Raw genomic sequence first — 13,437 nt, 5'->3', positions numbered from 1 at the left:
AGATATCTGAGGATCCATTTGACAGCTTCCCAGTGTACTTTGCCCAGATTATTCATATACTTGCTAACAGCTCCCACTGCTTGAGCAATATCTGGTCTGGTACAAACCATGGCATACATAAGACTTCCAATTGCTGAGGCATACGTCACCTTCACTATATGTACACATTCTTCCTCCGTCTTTGGTGATTGTTCTTTGGAGAGTCTAAAATGAACACCTAAAGGTGTACTTACTGGTTTAGCATCTTGCATGTTGAACCTGGAAAGTACTTTGTTGATGTACTCAGCCTGTGATAACATCAAAGTCTCTGACTTTATATCTCTCTTGATCCTCATCCCAAGAATCTGCTTTGCAGCGCCCAGATCTTTCATTGCAAACTGCTTCAACAATTTTTGCTTCAAGTTTATAATCTCTTGCACGTCTGAACCTGCAACAAGCATGTCACCAACATACAACAATAAAATAATGAAGTTGTTGTCAAACTTCTTGATGTAGTAGCAATGATCTGCTTGGCATCTGGTAAAACCACTGCTACTCATGAAGCTATCGAAATTCTTGTACCACTGTCTATGAGCTTGTTTTAAACCATACAAGCTCTTCTTCAACCTGCATACCAGGTTTTTCTTGCTTGCCTTTATGAAGCCTTCTGGATGCCTTATATATATTTCCTCATCCAAATCATCATGAAGGAAAGCTGTCTTCACATCTAACTACTCAAGATATAGATTCTCTTCAACTACAATTTTCAACACCAGCCTGATTGTAGACAGTTTCACGACTGGATAGAAAATTTCATTGTAGTCAATACTTTATTTTTACTGAAAACCTTTGACAACCAATCTTGCTTTGTAGTGTTTACTCCCATCGTGCTCTTCTTTGATCGTGTAAATTCACTTGTTGTGGAACGCTTTCTTGCCTGTTGGTAATTCAGTTAATTCTCACGTCTGATTTGACATAAGCGAGTCCATCTCATCTTTCATAAAAGACTCCCACTTGACTAAATCCTCCACATGCATTGCTTCATCATAGCACTCTAGTTCACCATTGTCAGCCAGCAACAAATAGTGCAAAGAAGGCGAATAACGCTGGGTTAGTTTAGGAGTCTCAGTTCTAGTGTGTTTGGTTCTTCTTGAACTGCTTTAGGACTGATCTGAAAATCATTTCCAGAAATCTCCTCGAACTTAGAAAATTCCTTTGTTTCAACTTCAGTGTTGGAGCTGCTTGATTCTATGGTTGACCTGTATTTGTACATCACATTTTCATTGAAAATGACATCTCTGCTTTTGATGATCTTTCAATTTTCGTAATCCCAAAACCGATAACCGAACTCATCACCACCATAACCAACAAAGACACATTTGTTGGACTTGCCATCAAGTTTACTTCTTTCAGCAGAATTTATGTGTACATAAGAAAAACAACCAAACACTCTTAAGTGTGAAAGGTTTATTTCTTTCTTGCTCCAAGCTTCCTCTGGTATTCCACCATCCAAGGGAACTGAAGGTCCACGGTTAATCAGGTAGGCTGCAGTGTTGATAGCTTCAGCTCATAGCAATTTGGGCAATCCGACATGTATCCTCATGCTTCTGGCACGTTCATTCAGAGTTCTGTTCATGCGCTCTGCTACGCCATTCTACTGCAGTGTCATGGGAACTGTTGTCTCCATCTTGATCTCATTATTTGCGTAGAAATCTTTGAATCTACTATTTCTGTACTCTCCTCCATTGTCAGACCTTAACCGCTTGACTTTCAAACCAGTCTCATTTTCCACCATGGCCTTCTATTTTCTGAAGGTATCAAAGACTTCTGATTTTTTCTTCATAAAATAAACCCACGCCTTCCTTGTTGAATCATCGATGAAGGTGACATAATATAGTGAGCCTGCAAGAGATGAAACTGGAGATGATCCCCATACATCAGTATGAACCAACTCTAACTTTTCTGCCTTGGGTGTCTTGCCAATCTTTGCAAAACTGACTTTCTTTTGTTTGCCAAATATGCAATCCTCGTATAGTCCGACATCTACATTATTTAGATCCGGTAATTTCCCTTTTGACAAAAGTGTCTTCATCCCTTTCTCGCTAATATGGCCAAGCCTTTGGTGTCATAGGTTTGATTTTCCATCAGCATCTGCTACTACAATGATATTCTCTAAATTTGAGGTTATATAGAGAGTATCAGTCTTCTTACCACGAGCAATGACGAGTGCTCCTTTGGTAATCTTCCATTCACAGCTTGAAAAGGTTGTGTTATATCCTACTCCATCAAGCTGTCATACAGAAATCAAATTTCTTTTGAGGCCAGGAATATGTCTCACTCCTTTTAGCGTCCAGGTGGTCTGGTTTGACAACTTTAATCGGATGTCTCCTTTTCCGACGATCTTCAAGGTTTCATCATCAGCTATATGAACCTTCCCAAAATCACCACTGACATAGTTTTTCATGATTTCTTGGCATGGGGTAGAGTGGAAAGATTCCCCTGAATCGAAGATCCATGATTCAATCGGGCTGTTGACGCTTAGAATCATGGCATCACCTATCTCCTCTGTCACGTTGGCTTCCTGTGCGATGGTATCTTTCTTCAGTGCTCGACAATCTCTTTTAAAATGATCATTCTTGCCACAATTATAACAAGTAAAATCTTGCTTTCGCGTTCTTGATTTTCCCCTTCTGGATTTGGATCTGCCACGATTTGAATTTCTTTATGAAGTTCTCCCTCTAGACTCTGTGTGCAAGGCTGAGAAGGTTGATGCTTCACCCGATTCTCTCCGTTGAATTTCTTCACTTAGTATCAGATCCCGGACATCGTCAAATTTAAATTTACTATTTCCCGACAAGTTGCTAACTGCTGTAATAATAGCATTCCAACTGTCTGGTAGAGATGATAAGAGAATTAAAGCTCGAACTTCATCATCGAATTCAATTTCCAAGAAACTCAACTGGGTTGTAATTGTGTTGAGTTCATTTAGGTGTTGAGCCACTGATGCCCCTTCTGCCATCCGCAAATTGAATAATCGCCTCATCATATGAACTTTTTTTAAGGCTGATGGCTTCTCATACATACTAGAGAGAGCCACCATAAGACCCGCCTTGGTCTTTTCCTTTGCTACGTTGAAAGTAACATTTCGGGACAACGTAAGTCGGATAACTCCGAGGGCTTGTCTGTCGAGAAGAGTCCATTCTTCATTCTTCATGCCCTCTGGTTGCTTTCCTGAGAGATGTTGATATAGATTTTTCTGGTACAGAAAATCTTCAATCTACATCTTTCAAAAGCCAAAGTCCGCGCCATCGAACTTTTTAATTTTCACCTTCCCTTCGTCTGCAGCCATCGCTCCCACTCGAATCTGGCTTCGTTTGGATCGTTTCTGACAATTCTTGCGAACCACCGTGTATTAGAACACCTCCGTCGACAAATTCGTATCGTCGAATTTTTTTTACTATTAACAAAATTCACTATTCATGTGAATAATAATGAATAGTAACCTAACAAAAAATTGACAAAATTCACAACCAAAAGCTCTGATTACCAGTTGTTAGGAAATAAACCGAGTACGAGTAATTTTCCTATAACCAGATTAGTGAGAATGCGAAATAAAAGCAAAAAAATAATACTCGAAATTGATAACGGAGTTCAGCCAATTATGGCTACGTCACCATACTGCTGCAGATCTTTTACTAAGAGAGAAAATTTACAAGTGTTTACAAAATAATCACTACTCACAAGAGAGCTCTCTAGTATTGGGAGAAAGAAATGATTTTGGATGATTTTGAAACTAAATGAGCTAGGGTATTTATAGTAGAAGCTTAGGGACTAATATTTGAAAATACCCTAAAGTGCAATGACTAAAGTGCACTTTACCCATTACCTAAATTCAAAATCCTTGCCAAACTTTGATAAAAATGTTACCAGTCGGCTGCTGCCACTTTTCTTGACCAACTTTTCAACATGTTGCTGCTGGATTAGGCCCATAATCTATGTGTATAGCATATAGAGCATTCTTCTTGGCATTTGCGAGCAGAAGCATGCATGCTCGGGGCAGTGCCACAACTTGATTAAAGAAAGCATTGTCAACCTCAGACTCAGCAGAACACCTCAATTCCAATGTTTGGGTACACTGAATTGAAAAAAGGAAACATATTGAAATGAATAAATGAGAACTCACATGTTTACTCTGTGATGCGATTGGTTGGAGCAGTAGAGAGCCGCCGCCGATCAGGCAGTGATGATATTAACCCAATGGCAATCTGGCGCCCCACTATTTCTCTCTCTTTCTTCTTGTGCCACCCCTTAATCATCCTCCTTTTTATTTTATTTGTTTTTTTTCTTCCTTTTCCCTCCTCCTCCTTCGGATTGTCTCAAGAAGCTTCTTTATGGATTCATCATTCTTTCAATTTCATATGGTTAGGTAAATTAAAATTGGAACCAATTTATGAGGCCAATAATAATCATAGTGGTAAGTGTAGTAGTGTTCATGTGTAGACTACTAACATGCTCAATAACACACTTATTTTGAATATAAATATTATTTTAATTTAACCGGTTAAAGTAATTAAGGTAAACTACACACTTAGTATTTAAATTATTATTCATGATTCGTTTTAGTAACTAAACTTTTATTTTTTTTTCAAAATCATATTTAACATTTAGTTTTCATTTCATTTTAGTACCCGTCGTTAAAAAATTAATGCGTTTAGTACCTAAACTATCAGTTTTTATCCATTTTAGTACCTAAACTTTCAATTTTTTCCAAAACTTAACATTAAATTTTGAATGGAATACTAAAATGAAATAAAAACTAAAGTTTTTCACGACGGGGTAATAAAATGTGAAACAAAAACTAAACTTTTTATAGTTTTGAAAAATTCGAAGTTTAGGTAATAAAACATACAAAACTGATAGTTTATATATTAAATGTGTAATTTACCCAAATAATTATTCACTTTAATCATTTGAGCATTAATGTAACATCCGCAATACGGGATTAGTGACCAAATTGTAAAGTTTCAGAATTTGGTAACTAAAGTAGAAGAATGAAATAGTTCAATGATTATTGGATATATATGATAAAGGTTATTTAGTAATTATTAAAGGAAATAAAGGGAAAAAGGGTCAATTGACCAAGAAATAAATTAAAAATGGGATTGGTAAGGATAAATACACGTGGAAAGAGAGAGAATTCTCCAGAGTTATCTTCTCCTTTCTTCTTCTTCTTCACGTGGAAGCCAAGAGCAAAGGTAAGTTTGATTTAACTGTTGATTTCTTGGAAGTTTTAAGTTGGATTTGAGTTTTTGGGGGTTATATAAGCTTAAGGAAATCTTATATAAGTTTAAAACACCAAAGAGAGAGGATTAGAAAGGAATTTCTATGAAGGGTTTATAAATGAACTTTTATTATAAAAAGGTTTTTGAAGTTACAAGGATGAATTTGACTTGTCAAGGGTTTAATTAAGAAGTTAGAAGCAATAGAATTGATTTTGGAACATGTTGAAAATTTATTGTAATTCTTTAATTACATATGGAGAATAGGATTTTGATGTTAAAGAGGTGATTAATGAATATAAATGAGTTTGAATATGTGTATGTGAGTTGAGAACATGATAGGGGATGAAAGATGAAGAATTTGAGTTGATTTAAGTAGATTTTCGGGATTAAATTGAATTCTGAGCTATGTGCATCGATGCACATTCAAGGTGCACCGATGCATCAAGGGTAAATCTCTAGAAATTGTTCAGTGTGTATCGATGCACAGGAAGTGCATCGATGCACCTATTAAAATGGAAACATCGAATGGGATTTATGCACCGATGCATAAATAGTGCATCGATGCACCCGTCTAGGGATGCATCGATACATGGGGTAGTGCATCGATGCATGCCTCTATTAAAAGTTGAAAATAGCTTTCTTTTTATCCTTTGGAGTGATAGTTTAGAATATATCAATTGGATACTGATATGTATCAATGTATGATTATGTAGATATCGAACATGAACAAGTTCTGGAACGATTATCAAGTTAAGATTCGATCGAAAGAAAAGAAATCATAAAAGTGGATCGAACTTAGTGAGGCCAAGGTGAGTACATCTTATTTTATAGAATGATATGAAAATTGGACTTGTGATAAGTCTATCTCCGATAGTTAAAGTGCATGAAGTCTTGATTATAGGTAGATAAATGACATGAAATATATGAATGTATATGTTTTGTATGTGCTATGTGAACATATGGTTATGAGATAAAATAGGTAATCATAGGAGAATAAGATAAAAGTAAATACATGAGAAGGCATAGCCATGTGACATGTGAATATACTTGAATAATACATGTTATGTGATATACTTGATGTATGAGAATCATATGAGAATAAGAGATGACAATGAGTTACATGTCATATGAACACAAGAGAAGTGTTATAAGCTACGTGACAGATGATTATGAAATCATATGAAAAGTGAAATGTACATGTGAATATGTGAAGTGATATGATTATAATGCCCATGTTATATGATACGAGAGCTATAGGTATAGTTGGCATGCCAAGAGTCGAGGGTCTACGCGGTCCTTGGGGACATACAGTAATCCTTCGGGATATTTCATAGTGGTCCTTCGGGACAAATCTCATAGCCCCTAGTGGGACCCCATACGAGCTATGGTGACAACATAGTGCACAACCTCAATAAACTCACATATCTACAGTTCTCACAGGTGCACATGGGCTAATAAGAGATAACATTGAATGTAATATATGTGATGTATATATGTGTTTTGTGATATGAATTATATGATATGATATATGTGTGTTAGTGATTATTGTATATGCTATAAGATATATGATATGAGCTTAATTGATCATATAAACAAGAGAATAGAAATATGAAAGGTGATAATATGATAATATGATAATGATATGAAAGAAGATAATTATATGTATATGTGGGTGTGATGCTTGTATGTGATATGTTAGTAGAAATTGTTCAAGCATGATTACGAGTTAGAGTTTTATTATATGTTTTATGCCTCACTAAGTCAACGACTTAGCGTGTGATTGTTTCACACGTAGGTTACAGAAGTGAGAAGAGTAAAGAGCTAAGAGGAGCAAGACAGATCAACATTTTCCTTACAAAGTTTCAAATCAGAAAATGGATGATTTAAATGTGTTTGGTTAATCTGAATATAGTTGGCATGTAATAATTGAGTGAGTTGTATAGGCTCTGATCGATTTTTGGTTATTTTGGTCAATTTATGTAAAGAAACAACTTTTATTTTAATGAAAGTTTTGAATTTTCTTTGAATTTTGTCAAGAGTCAAAGTTTGAAAAGTCAATGTGACACCTCAGACTCATATTCGGGTCGTATACGGGTTAAGGGTGTTACATTTAATGGTATCATAGCTAAGGTTTAGCCGATTCTAGGCTTAAACCGAAGTCAAATGAGGTTTAAAAATGTGTACATGCCAACTAAAAGTGAAAATTTCTGATCTGATAGTGTAAGGAGTATGTTGTCTTGCTAATAGAATAAGATTTGTAGGATATAGTAGAAATTTATTATAGAAATTATCGAAGAGAATCGATAGTTGCCAAATCTGATGGTGATAGCAATTCACCTACCCTGGCCAGGTAGGATGAAGAGCAGAAAACTCAGAAAGTGTCTTATAAGATTAAAGGTTGATTTCAGAAAGTTGAAATCATATCTGAATAATGATAGAAAGTTTTTCACAGTTTTGAATCGGAAAAGTGATATAGAGTAGTTTTATTATTTCATGGATAAGATAGAATATGGTGAACAAGTGTCACCATAAGAGCGTTAAAAGATCAAATGATGCAGTGAGAATTGGTAGAAGAGTTCAAGAATAAGTGTAGCAGTGACAAGCGTATAAAATGTATAAAGTCAGAGCTTATGAGTTCGAAACGAAGGGATAACATTGTGTATAAGAAAGAGTGTTTACATGATAAGGGTTTGTAGTTAAGACGAAAAGAGTTAGCGTTGACTAACCAGAGTACGTGATAAAAATGTACTGGAATTATAAGATTATAAGATATTGTCAGGATATGATAACCAAATATGAAATGGATTTGGATACAGTTATATATTTGGAACATGATAATGTGGTATAGTAAATAAAATAAGGATTTGTATATTTGAGTAAAGTTGAGGATTGATAAGAAGAGTTTGAGAATGTGTATATCGATGATCAGATTATAAGACAAAGGAAGTCAAAATGTTGAGTTTGAGCAACATAAATTTCAGGATGTATGAGAATAGATGTGAAATTGATAAGTTGAGTAAGCGAATTTTGAGATAATTTCGATTGGAAATGATGTATATGATTGGTAGAATAGGGCTTGTACCCTAGATTGAATAGAAGTTATTATCTAGCTCTCAGAGTAAAGGTGCTAGAGTTATAAGATTGGAGGAAAAGATAAAGTTGAGTTAATCAAATATGATATGAATCTGGATGTGGTTATGCATTTTAATCATACAGATATGATGTAGGCAAAGAGATAAGCATTGGTTTGTTTTAAAAAGTGGCTTTAAAGAAGAAAATACAAATACAAGAGATGATAAAGAATAAAGTTCTGTATAAGAAATAGGGATATCAAAGTTATGAGGATGCAAAGAAGATTGTTACACAAAGATGAGTATAGGTGATAAAACAAGAGTATATGAACATGAAAGAAAAAATATGATTTGTGTATAAGGAATAAATAGAGGAAGAATGGAATAAAGAAATGAAAGCGATTGAGTTAAAGGATCAGATACAATAAAGGTTATATGGAATGTAGATGATAATTTTGATATAGAAGTAAGAAAAGTGTGCAAGGTGATATGAATAGATTCTTTAAAAGTGTATGTTGAATCATATTTAAAGAAAGATTAATTAAATGAAGTAACATGAGAACTTTAGAAGATATGTTTCTATCAAGATGTCAAATGAAAATTCGAGGATGAATTTTCTTAAAAAGGAGGGGAGATTTGTAACATCCGTAATACCGAATTAGTGACCAAATTGTAAAGTTTCAGAATTTGGTGACTAAAGTAGAAGAATGAAATAGTTCAATGATTATTGGATATATATGATGAAGGTTATTTAGTAATTATTAAAGGAAATAAAGGGCAAAAGGGTCAATTGACCAAGAAATGAATTAAAAATGGGATTGGAAAGGATAAATACACGTGGAAAGGGAGAGAATTCTCCAGAGTTCTCTTCTCCTTTCTTCTTTTTCTTCACGTGGAAGCCAAGAGCAAAGGTAAGTTTGATTTAGCTGTTGATTTCTTGAAGGTTTTAAGTTAGATTTGAGTCTTTGGGGGTTATATAAGCTTAAGGAAAGCTTATATAAGTTTAAAACACCAAAGAGAGAGGATTAGAAAGGAATTTCTATGAAGGGTTTATAAATGAACTTTTATTATAAAAAGGTTTTTGAAGTTACAAGGATGAATTTGACTTGTCAAGGGTTTAATTAAGAAGTTAGAAGCAATAGAATTGATTTTGGAACATGTTGAAAATTTAGTGTAATTCTTTAATTATATATGGAGAATAGGATTTTAATGTTAAAGAGGTGATTAATGAATAGAAATGAGTTTGAATATGTGTATGTGAGTTGAGAACATGATAGGGGATGAAAGATGAAGCATTTGAATTGATTTGAGTAGATTTTCGGGATTAAATTGAATTCTGAGCTATGTGCATCGATGCACATTCAAGGTGCACTGATGCATCAAGGGTAAATCTCTAGAAATTGTTTAGTGTGTATCGATGCACAGGAAGTGCATTGATGCACCCATTAAAATGGAAACATCGAATGGGATTTATGCACCGATGCATAGATAGTGCATCGATGCACCCGTCTAGGGATGCATCGATACATGGGGTAGTGCATCGATGCATGCCTCTATTAAAAGTTGAAAATAGCTTTCTTTTTATCATTTGGAGTGATAGTTTAGAATATATCAATTAGATACTGATATGTATCAATGTATGATTATGTAGATATCGAACATGAACAAGTTCCAGAACGATTATCAAGTTAAGATTCGATCGAAAGAAAAGAAATCATAAAAGTGGATCGAACTTAGTGAGGCTAAGGTGAGGGCATCTTATTTTATAGAATGATATGGAAATTGGACTTGTGATAAGTCTATCTCCGATAGTTAAAGTGCATGAAGTCTTGATTATAGGTAGATAAATGACATGAAATATATGTATGTTTGATTTTATGAATGTATATGTTTTGTATGTGCTATGTGAACTTATGGTTATGAGATAAAATAGGTAATCATAGGAGAATAAGATAAAAGAAAATACATGAGAAGACATAGCCATGTGACATGTGAATATACTTGAATAATACATGTTATGTGATATACTTGATGTATGAGAATCATATGAGAATAAGAGATGACAATGAGTTACATGCCATATGAACACAAGAGAAGTGTTATAAGCTACGTGACAGATGATTATGAAATCATATGAAAAGTGAAATGTACATGTGAATATGTGAAGTGATATGAATATAATGCCCATGTTATATGATACGAGAGCTATAGGTATAGTTGGCATGCCAAGAGTCGAGGGTCTACGCGGTCCTTGGGGACATACAGTAATCCTTTAGGATATTTCATAGTGGTCATTCAGGACAAATCTCATAGCCCCTAGTGGGACCCCATACGAGCTGTGGTGACAACATAGTGCACAACCTCAATAGACTCACATATATACAGTTCTCACAGGTGCACATGAGCTAATAAGAGATAACATTGAATGTAATGTATGTGATGTATATATGTGTTTTGTGATATGAATTATATGATATGATATATGTGTTAGTGATTATTGTATATGCTATAAGATATATGATATGAGCTTAATTGATCATATAAACAAGAGAATAGAAATATGAAAGGTGATAATATGATAATGATATGAAAGAAGATAATTATATGTATATGTGGGTGTGATGCTTGTATGTGATATGTTAGTAGAAATTGTTCAAGCATGATTACGAGTTAGAGTTTTATTATATGTTTTATGCCTCACTAAGTCAACGACTTAGCGTGTGATTGTTTCACACATAGGTTACAGAAGTGAGAAGAGTAAAGAGCTAAGAGGAGCAAGACAGGTCAGCATTTTCCTTACAAAGTTTCAGATCAGAAAATAGATGATTTAAATGTGTTTGGTTAATCTGAATATAGTTGGCATATACTAATTGAGTGAGTTGTATAGGCTCTGATCGATTTTTGGTTATTTTGGTCAATTTATGTAAAGAAACAACTTTTATTTTAATGAAAGTTTTGAATTTTCTTTGAATTTGTTCAAGAGTCAAAGTTTGAAAAGTCAATGTGACACCTCAGACTCGTATTCGGGTTGAGGGTGTTACATTTAAAAATTGGCTTAAAGGCATGTGAAGCCACTTTAAAAAAAATAATGTGGGGCCTCATTCTATTTTTTTTCTCAATATTACCTCCAACTCGAAAAAAGAACTTAATGTGATCATTTGACCAATGTTTTCCATCATTGACCAACGGTTCTATTAATTCATGTTGTTATAAATTAGGTAAATTACACCATTCATCACTAAATTATTTTCTCTCTTATATATTTTTGTCACTAAACACTAAAAGTTTTCAATTATTTTCTCTCTTCTATTTTTGTCACTAAACTCTAAAAGTTTTGAATTTCGAAAACTCTAGAGACTTCAAGTATTAAGGCTATAGTTAACCCATTTTATTTTAAACACAAAACCATACCTCCCTTCTCTAAATCACATAGAGATGAGTATATGGACTAAGGCCCACAGGCTACCCGTATAACCCCCGACCCGTACGGATTTTGGACATCAAAAATTGAAATTCGTTTAAATTGCGGGTTTTTTTAGCCCGGACCGTTAAACCCGTGGGTTTAATGAGTATAACCGCGGGTAGCCCGCTTAATTTAAAATTTATAAAATTTTAGAAAAAAATAAACTTAAAAGAATTTTATAGAAAAAGAAAATAAATTACCTATAATTATAATGTTACTTATAACCATTGTAGTTCTTAAATTTATTAGGGTATTTGTCATAATTTTACTGCTGTATGATATTTTTTTCATTTACAATTTATCAAATTAGTCTTTATTTTAAAAAATAAAAATTAAAAGATTTATATATCATTTTAGTCTTATAAAATTTACATCATTATCATTTTGGTATTTAAAGTTTTTTATTTAATTTTGACATTTTTTTTCATGAAGTATGTTATCCATTTCGTTATTTAATTATAAAAAATCTCGTGATATTCTAATAATATATCACATGACATGTAATATTTGGATTAAAAATAAGAAAGAGAAGTAAAAGAAAAAATTAAAAACATACTTTTCAACTTTTAAAGAATTTTACAAAAGAAAATTTGTTAGATTTGTATAATGTTTGACTTTGTTGAATTTTTTCTATTTGAATTTCTGCCTGCAGACACTTCTGTATCTTCATATTATAGTAGTGAATAATCGTGTTTTATAAAAGTATAATATGATTATTGTTTTATTTATTTTTCAATTTGGTGATATAAGTGAATATTGTTTTTTTTTTAATTTAAGTTTAAGTAATTTTATCGTTATATATATATTAATGATTAAAAAATAAAAAAAATATTATTTATAATCATTTCCAGCTATTTAAAATAAAATTTAAATATTATTTGTTTGTTTGACAGTGCTACCTTCCTTTTCAAGTTACTAGATCATTTTTAAAGGTGTAGCAAGTTAGAATATTATTTTTTATTGCATTTAAATAGGGATGGCAACGGGCCGGGTATTGGTTCCCCCGACCCCGTCACCGTTTAAAAAACCCATACCCGTCATCGCTTAAAAAATTGTGGGAATTTAAACGGGGATCTCCATCGGGTAATCAGGAAAAACCGCGGGAAAACGGGTATCCCCGTTTAGTATAAACGGTTATTTAAACAGGTATAGGGCCGGGTATCGGGCCGGGTAATCGGGTAATCGGGGCGGAGATTACTAAATCCGTCCCCGTTTAACATAAACAGTTTTCCCCGTCCCCATTTAGCATAAACGATTTTCCCCGTCCCCGTTTAATTCGGTTTTCGGTTTTCCCTATCGGGTTCAGGTTTTTTTTGCCATCCTTACATTTAAAGCATTTAAAATTATTTTTATTTAACGAGCCGCGGGTAAGCCCGTTTAACCCGCGAGTTAAATGGACGAGTCGCGAGCCTTAGAATTTAAAACCGTATATGATAGTGGGTTTTTTAAACCGCTCCATTTAAACCTATACCGTCAAAACCCGCGAGCTAAACGGACGGATAAACCGTATACCCACCTCTAATATCACCCATGCCGCCATGCGGCGCCCCCATCTACCTCTTTTCCCTTTTTTCTTTGTTTCTTCACGCCACCGCTGCCCATCTCCCATTTCTCCCTGCCATTCCCGGTGGTTCAAGGACAT

The 13,437-nt window shown here is 34.0% G+C and overlaps 1 protein-coding gene and 1 pseudogene across 3 annotated transcripts in view; both read right to left on the bottom strand.

Moving 5' to 3' along the window:
• Positions 1 to 11,509, bottom strand: part of LOC120152493 (CBL-interacting serine/threonine-protein kinase 1-like) — a 27,305-nt gene extending 15,796 nt beyond the window's left edge. For all 3 annotated transcript variants that reach the window (XM_039164700.1, XM_039164701.1, XM_039164702.1), the window contains exon 1: positions 11,496 to 11,509. The gene's annotated coding sequence lies outside the window, so the exon portion shown is untranslated. The remainder of the gene's footprint in view (positions 1 to 11,495) is intronic.
• Positions 1 to 13,437, bottom strand: part of LOC120152521 — a 21,612-nt pseudogene extending 8,175 nt beyond the window's left edge.

The sequence above is a fragment of the Hibiscus syriacus genome, unplaced genomic scaffold, assembly GCF_006381635.1.
Source record: "Hibiscus syriacus cultivar Baekdansim isolate YM2019G1 unplaced genomic scaffold, ASM638163v2 tig00111092_pilon, whole genome shotgun sequence".
Taxonomy (NCBI): domain Eukaryota; kingdom Viridiplantae; phylum Streptophyta; class Magnoliopsida; order Malvales; family Malvaceae; genus Hibiscus; species Hibiscus syriacus.
This window is presented reverse-complemented; position numbering and strand designations above follow the sequence as displayed.